The sequence below is a fragment of the Triticum urartu genome, chromosome 7A (genome assembly GCF_056163025.1).
Source record: "Triticum urartu cultivar PI428250 chromosome 7A, HENAU_Tu73, whole genome shotgun sequence".
NCBI classification, from domain to species: Eukaryota; Viridiplantae; Streptophyta; class Magnoliopsida; order Poales; family Poaceae; genus Triticum; species Triticum urartu.
In genome coordinates, this window is record NC_141879.1 from 644,410,511 (window position 1) to 644,419,246 (window position 8,736).

General features: G+C 47.9%; 1 long non-coding RNA gene across 1 annotated transcript; it reads left to right on the forward strand.

The window, feature by feature from the left end:
* Positions 1–4,442: 4,442 nt before the first annotated feature.
* On the forward strand, positions 4,443–7,535 carry LOC125525286 (uncharacterized). Its single transcript, XR_007291224.2, has 5 exons — positions 4,443–4,740; positions 4,822–4,910; positions 5,162–5,602; positions 5,682–5,732; positions 5,811–7,535. It is a non-coding gene; the product is annotated as an uncharacterized LOC125525286 (long non-coding RNA).
* Positions 7,536–8,736: the final 1,201 nt, after the last annotated feature.

The following is an 8,736-nucleotide window of genomic DNA, read 5'->3' on the forward strand; positions in this document are numbered from 1 at the left end:
ATTTCTTGGTCTGGAACTGTCGAGGGTTGGGGTTGGACTCGACAGTTGGCGAATTAAGGGACTTGATACGGTCGTACAACCCAGCGGTGGTTTTCTTAAGTGAAACAAAAAAGAAGGCAGGTGCGATGCAGAGACTTATGTGGAGGTTAGGTTTTCGCAATGGGGTTGCGGTGGACTGTGAGGGCCTAAGTGGTGGTCTAGCGCTTTGGTGGAGAGATAACTTACAGGTTACAGTTCGACCGTGGTGTCAGTACTTCATTGATGCAGAGATACAATTCGAGGGCAAGACCTGTAGATTCACTGGTTTCTACGGGGAACCCCGAACGGAATTGAGGAAGAAGTCTTGGGATGCGATCCGGTTTCTTAGGGCCCAAGATAATTTGCCGTGGCTGTGCGCAGGTGATTTTAATGAAGCAATGTTTCAGTCGAATCAATTTGGTGGGAATTCACGTAGCTTCAACCAAATGGAGGATTTCAGAGTGTGTTTGGCTGACTGTGGATTAGTTGATCTAGGGTACTCGGGGTATCCGTATACATGGGACAATAAGCGTGATGGTGAGGACAATATCCAAGTGAGGCTTGATCGGGCGACGTGTAATGATGGATTTGCGGAGATGTTCCCTGATACAGCTGTTGAACACATTGTGACAGAGGAGTCGGACCATGTAGCCTTGGTTATCCGTGTAATGGAGACAGCTCCATGCAGCACGATAAAAGGCCCACGTCAGTTCAGATGGGAGGAAGCGTGGGTGAAACATCTGGAGTATGAAGACATGGTCACCACGGCGTGGCAAGCGGCGAGTAATGGCGACAGAGGTATCGCTGCTGTATGGGCAAAACTGCAGCAGGTAACAAGGGACATGCAACAGTGGGGGCGGACTGTGTTTGGCTCGATCAGAAAACAAATCAGCAAGCTCAAGTCTCAACTGGAAGAAGCAAAGCGGAGATCTTTAGTCACCGGATGCTCACTGGAGGTCCGGGACATTGAAGGCCAGCTGCGTGATATCTTCGAGAAGGAAGAGATCCTTTACAAGCAACGTTCCAGAGTTGATTGGCTTGCTGCAGGTGACCAAAACACCAAGTATTTCCAGAATAGATGTTCTCATCGCAAGCGAAAAAACACTGTCAAGGCCCTAATTCGGGATGATGGATCAAAGTGCACTACGGATGAAGGTATGAGGGAGATGGCGGCAACTTTCTATGAAAAGCTTTTCCAGTCAGAGGGGTCTTTGGATGCCGATCAGCTGCTAGAGAACATTATGCCGGCGGTGTCTGACCTGATGAACGCTGATCTGACGACGCCTATCACAGACCTGGAGATCGAGCGGGCGCTGTTCCAGATGGGTCCGACTAAGGCGCCCGGACCGGATGGGTTACCCGCTATGTTCTACCAAAGACACTGGTCTTTGGTCAGAGAGGATGTGTGTCGGGCAGTTCGTGATTTTCTGGAAGGCAAGGCAGCTCCTGATAGCTTTAATGCGACTGTTATCGTGATGATCCCCAAAGTAAAGTCACCGGAGTTACTTTCACAATTCAGGCCGATCAGTTTGTGTAATGTGCTCTACAAAATAGCATCTAAGGTTCTTGCGAACAGACTAAAAACTATCCTTCCAGTGTTGATCTCTGAAGAGCAAAGTGCTTTTGTACCGGGGAGACTCATTACAGATAATGTGTTGATAGCATATGAGAGTGTTCATGCGATCAGGACTAGAAGGAGGAAGAAACCGTTGTGTGCAGTAAAATTGGACATGATGAAGGCGTATGATCGAGTAGAATGGATTTTCCTACAACATATGCTAGCACGTTTTGGTTACAACCAGAGATGGATCTCTATGGTGATGAAGTGTGTTACATCAGCAAGTTTTGTTGTCAAATTGAATGGAGGCTATTCCAGAGGCTTTTTGCCCTCGAGGGGGTTGCGACAGGGTGACCCCCTCTCGCCCTACCTCTTTCTTTTTTGTGTTGAAGGCTTCTCAGCCCTGCTTAAGAAGGCGCAGCAGAACAAAGACATACGGGGTGTTTCGTTTGGGAGCACTGGCCCCCATATCACACACCTTTTGTTTGCGGATGATAGTATAGTGTTTCTGGAAGGATCACAGGAAAATTTGGCGGTGCTCAAAGGGATCCTTTCCAAGTATGAGGCAGCCTCCGGACAAAAAGTAAACCTTCAAAAGTCCACAATTTTCTTCGGGAAGGGATGTCCTGATGAGGACAAGGAGCCGCTAATGCAAGCTATTGGGATTCAAACAGAGGCACTTGGTGAACGATACTTAGGTCTGCCAACAGTGGTAGGCAAGTCCAAGGATGGAACTTTTAAATATGTAGCTGAATGCTCCAAAGGCAAGGTTTCAGGATGGAAAGGTCAAGGTCTTTCCAAAGCAGCTAGAGAAGTGCTAGTCAAATCGGGATTGCAATCAACACCAACCTTTACCATGAGCTGTTTTCAACTCACAAAGAAGATGTGCAGGAACCTGACTTCAATTTCGTCAAACTTTTGGTGGGGTGCAGCAAATGGAGAGAGGAAGGTGCATTGGTTAGCATGGGACAAGATGTGTATGGCGAAGAGAGATGGAGGACTTGGGTTCAGGGACCCAGTTGCTTTCAACCAAGCTTTGCTCGCCAAGCAAGCTTGGAGAGTGCTGCAATGCTCGGAATCCCTATGTGCTAGAGTTTTGAAGGCCCGGTATTTTAGAGAAGGTTCTATTATGAATGCTACTTGCCCATCCGGTGCGTCGTATACATTTCGCAGTATGATATATGGACGGGACCTACTGAGAGAAGGTACAATTTGGTGTATAGGGGATGGGTCCAGGATCAATGTCCATCATGATAATTGGATCCCGAGACAAGGAAGCATGAAGCCGCTTGGAGAATCTTTTGTCCCGGGAGTTATCAAGCTACAGAACCTCATGACGCCGGATGGGAGGGGATGGAATTTGCATCTGATTGATGACATGTTCTCGCCAGATGATGCGAAGGACATCAAGCAAATAGCTATTGGTGGGCCTGACATGGATGACTATATAGCCTGGAACTTCACGAAGAACGGGCAGTTTTCAGTGCGATCAGCCTATCATTTGCGGATGGCGATGAATGGGGTGAGGTCCGGACGGCCGGGCCCTTCCTCCACGGTAAACAGACATAAGGGCTGGCTAGCTCTATGGGATGCAAATGCTCCGAACAAGGCTAAAATTCACATGTGGCGACTTATGAGAAATTGGTTAGCTGTTGGGACGGAGCTCCACCGTCGTCATATCAAGCCGGGGGTGTTTTGTGTGGCATGTGGAAGAGAAGAGACCCTGCTCCATCGCTTTTGGACGTGCCCACATTCAGCCCTGTTCTGGAGAATGATGCGCTCGGAGAAAGGAGTTACGGTGGCAACCCCACCGTGTCAGATAGACTCCTCGAGCGCGTTGGCGTCCTGGCTGCTTGGGTGGTTCGCGGAGGCAGGGGAGGAAGAGCGGGCTACGATGATCCAGGCTTGTTATGGTTTGTGGCTGGCAAGGAACGAGGCAAGGTACGGTAAGAGAATCGCACCCCCACATGAAATAATGAACTCTGTGTGTGCGTATATGGCCGAATGGCTTGCTGTCCACAAAAAGGAGGCCCAGCCAAAACCGACGAAGAAAGTTGCGAAGTGGAAGCCTCCGGACGAGGGATGGATTAAAGCTAATGCTGATGGTGCGACCTCTAAGGTTGGCGATAAAGGAGGAGCGGGAGTTATTCTTCGCGGCCACGCGGGGGACTTCCGGGCGGCGGCATGCCAGCTCTTTCGCCATGATTCTGATCCAGAAAGTGTAGAGCTGCTCGCTTGCAGACGAGCCGTCCAGCTAGCAGCGGAGATCAATGTTAGAAAACTGTACCTGGAAACAGATAACAAAGCGGTGGCTTCCATGCTTCAGGCGACAGAGAAAAGTTTGGCTGCCATGGGGCCAAGAGTGCAAGAGATCAAGGATATGTTTCGCTTCTTCGACGAGGTTAAAGTTTCTTGGGTTGGGCGTTCTGCGAATTCTGCCGCGCATAAGATAGCTAGAGTAAAAATAGGAGATGAACTTTGTAAGGTTTGGCTTATGGTTCCCCCGGAGTTTGTACTTTCGGTGGTCTCTGCGGAGATCCCAGACTTGTTTTAGTTAAATAAAGCGGCAGGTTACCCTAAAAAAAAAAGCTTGGGGAGATCAATTTGGCTACGTTCCGCTGTCGGTTGTGCATGCGCTGTTGTTTATCTTTTCTTTTTCCCTGCTACCTGCCACGTATACTAGCCTGGGTCGGTTGCCGTCTGGAGTTTCTCGATTTCTCGCCCTGGCGGTTGCCGCTTCCCCACAATTTTCTGGGTCTTTCCGCGCCGCCTTCGCTGCCGTTTCCAATTTGATTTTTTCTCTTCTGCTGCTTCCTATAAATAGTGCTGCCCTTGTGCGTCCGTCCCTCATTCCCTTCGCCTCCGCCTCCGCCTGTCCTCTTTCTTTCCTAATCAGTGCTGCCGTCTCATGCTCGGCCGATGGTTGGTCCCGCTGCTGCTCGGTCCGGCCGACGCCGTTGGGGCCGCCCTCCTGAGATTCGGGCGGCCGTTATTGCCCGTGTGCGCCGCGCTGGCGGCCGCCTTTCTTCTCTGGATTCTTCGTTGGCGACGCGGCCGTTGGGGTGCGTGGCCGGCCGGCTGCAGTTGATTCAGGTTGCCGTCTCCGGTCCGGTCCTCGCCGGCCGTTTCGTTGTTCCCCGATTGATGAGCTCCTTTGCCATTCTGTGGGTGCAGTTTTCTTTGTATTTGTCTTGTGCTTCTTCGTCTAGGTTGTCGTCGTCTTGATTGGTTGCTTCATGTTGTAGCTGTCCACCGATTCGGCTCGTGGCAAGATGTTAATGATAGTCGCCGTCGGGAGATTTCATTAGGGAAACGGCTGTAGATTGTACCATTGGTGAGTGCGTTTAATTCTTGCTATATGCATGGGAGTGCCTGTGTGTGCCTCTGATCGCTTTCCTGCATTTCTTCCTGTTGGTTTCGGTGTTGTGGGTACCGATTTGTTTGCTTCGGCCGTTCGGCCTGCCAGTATGCGACCTGGTTGGTTTTTGCTTCGTCAGACTATTTATTTTATGCGTGTGGGCTGTTTCTTCTACCCATTCTTCATTGTCAGGACTGTAATGTGGTCCGTCTAATGTTTGCTTGCAGATATTTTGCCTGTCGAAGTGGTTGACAGATCGAATGTTTGTCCTTCCTGTTTTCCTGCTGGTGTTCATCTCCATGGCTCTTTGGTCGGTGCTACTTTCTCCGTTTCAAAATAGATGACCCAACTTTATACCAACTTTAATACAAAGTTGTGTCATCTATTTTGGAACGGAGGAGGGAGTACATCTTTGCGCTGCCGTCCAAGAGTGGCGCCCTTGTGTGCTGCTGGTGCCTTCGGTCGGCCTACTCCTTTTGGTTAGTTCAGTTCTCTAAATATGCATGTGTTTCTCTTCCGTATTATGGTTCTCTTCTAGAATTGGTGCTAATTTGTCTACGTGGTTGCCATTTGAGTGATGCCTACTCCTGTTATGGAGGATTTTCGTGTTCGGCGTGGCAGCCTTAAGCGGACGTTGGTGCGATCATACTGGCCGGGGCGGAAAAGAGGTGTTCTTATTGCTTGCCGTGCTTACTTTTTTGCACTTGCTGATGCATGTGGTCTTAGATTTCTTCGGTCTATTTCCAGTACGTGGGATGCAGCCTCCGTTTTCTAAGGATTATATCCAACTGCTTAAGGGTGAGTGCATATAACTTATGGTTTGTGCATACGTCCTGTTTTCGACCTGTGTTGCCGACTCGGTGTTCTGTCTTGCAGCTACTTCTAGGGGGGCGTTCATACTATGGCGGCCCCGATTTGAGTTGTCGGAACTGTGGGGCTTTCTTTTGGTTTCGTGAAGGATCTGTTTACCATGCTGACGCGACTTCTCGCTCTCCTGTTTATACGGGTTGCTGTCGGAAGGGCAGGATTTCGTTGCCGAAATTTGGTGATTGGCCTTCTCCTTTGGATAGGCTGATGCGTTTTCATTTTCTCTGGTTATTTTCTATCCATGTTGCTGTCTCTCTTGGCCAGCGCTTCTGCGGCCTTTTACTGGTTGTATGTGGCACTGTTGATCCAATCAGTGAGTAGAAGTCACTAGCGTGTAGGCCGCAGTGCATGACACGCCCGCGCGCACAGACAAACGGTGAAGAGTATCGACATATACTCAAATGGAGGCACACGGAAGCATGCATTGGACGCATGCGCTGCAACGGAGATGCATCGATGCATGCAGTGTACGCATGCAATCAGATGAGAATTCGTTGTCGCATGCAGTGCACGCGTGCAATTCGATGAATATACACCACGGCATGCAGTGCAACCATGCAACCCGATGAATATACATCGCTGCATGCAGTGCAACCATGCAACTCGATCAATATACTCCGTTGCATGCAGTGCACGCGTGCAACCTGATGCATGTATCCCGTTGCATGCAGTGCACGCGTGCAACCTGATGCATGTATCCCGTTGCATGCAGTGCACGCGTGCAACCTGATGCATGTATCCCGTTGCATGCAGTGCACGGGTGCAATTCGATTAATATACTTTGTTGCATGCAGTTCCCGAATGCACTTCAGTGATGCTAGGCCTTTACGGCTGTCACTTAAAAAATAATGTCGGCGAATATCTTTTATTGGTTTTGATGTTCCTTTCCTTGTAAGATGTGGGGGTGGTTTTTTCCGTCTGGTTTGGCTGACGTGCCCATTTCTTTTCGGTTGGTTTATAATGTGTTGTGTCCAATATTTTTTTGCAGGTGTAAAACAGTAACAACCAAGCCTATATAAACAAGCCACTGGGTTCAGGCTTCACCACCTCTAGCTCACAATGTCACGTCCTAGGATTCAGCTTCCCGGGCGTGCAGCCTACGTGCACACAAATGTAGTTCGCATTATCGGCATCGTGCATCCATATAGTACTACTGTTGGTCAGGTCGCAGTGGATTTCCTCAATTCCTGTTATTCTACTCCCAACAATTTTACTATGTATACAGGTCACAACGGTGAAATTTATGCAACCTTTTGGGAGTCACTTGATGCCAGGGCTTTAGATGGTCGTGTTTTCTTGCTCGATGAAGGTTCGCTGGGGTTCAACTGTGTGCCTCCTGTTTGGGTATACGAGCACGTCCCAAGGCCGGCCCGCTGGAGGATCATCTGGACATCAAAACTACTAGGCCGACGGCAGCATCAGTTTAGCCTAATTACATGTCTCTTTATTTTCTATTAAGTTTAGTACCCACTTTCAGAGAAGTGTTCTTCTTGTTCGTCTCCTAGAAAATAGAGCTTCTAAGTCCATCCTTTATTTATCTGTTTCGCAGCAATATGTATCCCTCTTTTACTTAATACCAATAATATTTCCATTCCCATATGTGCGCACATTATGTCGTACGATATGACATCCTTGTAATTATTTTCATCATTTGCATGCATGCTATTGGAAAAAAAAAGAGTCATACGAGACCACCGCTTTGAACTAGCAGGGTTACAGTCTAACCCGGCTGCTTTCTGTACACAGCCTGGGCATGCAACCGTCCATCTTTCCCTCTATCTCCATGTAGAACCGAGTGTGACACCTACTGGAATGGAGTGCAGAAAATGCTTGCCATTTGGCAGCCTCAACGAAACACAACGGTGACTCATCATTCATCTATACATGCTCTATATATTACCAGTTGGACACTCTTGACCAACATCAACTCGGTACACCACAATGGACGAAGCTTATCATCCCCAGAGAGCGTCCTCCATGGCAAAGCAAGTTAGGAAGAAGGGCAAACATCCAGCACTGAATTTTAATCATGGAAGCGGAAGTACCTCGGTAACCTCTTGGTCTCACCTTGGTAACCACAATGGACGAACTCTTTCATGCAGGATGAGAATCTTAGTGTATATTCCAAGGGGACCAATGCTTGAAACAGTGAGTGAAACAATTAATCTTATAGTGTATGTTCCAAGGGGACCAATGCTTGAAACAGTGAGTGAAACAATTGGCTTAAAAGTACAAGGGTACACCTGTTGGTACGTTCATGAAGGTATGATACAAGTGTCCGTACTAATTGGTCTGCCATGTCAAAAAGATAGCTTCAGAGAATCCTCCATTATATATGAAGGAGAAACAACTAATACAAAAGATGAAGCAATGGAGAAATCAGCTCAGGTGGCCTTAGAATGCATCTGTGCAGACTATAATATTTCTATCAATGATCATAATTACTATGCTCTTGAAGTCACAAAGGAAAGGTTATTTACAACAAGAGAGAAGGCTCAAACAAAGCAATGGCAATTCAATATGGCCCGCCAGCAAGTAAGCACACAGCAAAACGAGTTTGCGAGACAGACAATGATTTTGGCAAAGATATGCAAAGGCTTCTTTGACATATTACCACTTCGCATGTATCCCAGCGCCCAGACAACGACGATCCCATTATCACATATACAGGCGCACATCCTCCTGTCGGACGTATGCAAGAACTTGCAAAATCACTTTATCATTACATCACAGGCACCAATCCTGCAGGAGGGTATACTAGGATGATCTAATCCACTAGCAGCTATTTTTAGCTTATCAATACAACGTGTTTGTATCTTTACATACAGTTCTCTGTTCGCACCGAACTGTATGTAGTTTCAATAATTTGTTTGTCTCAAGAGTGTGCCACTTTTAATTTGTATTTTTGTATCCCTGCGTTTGCAAAATTTCAATA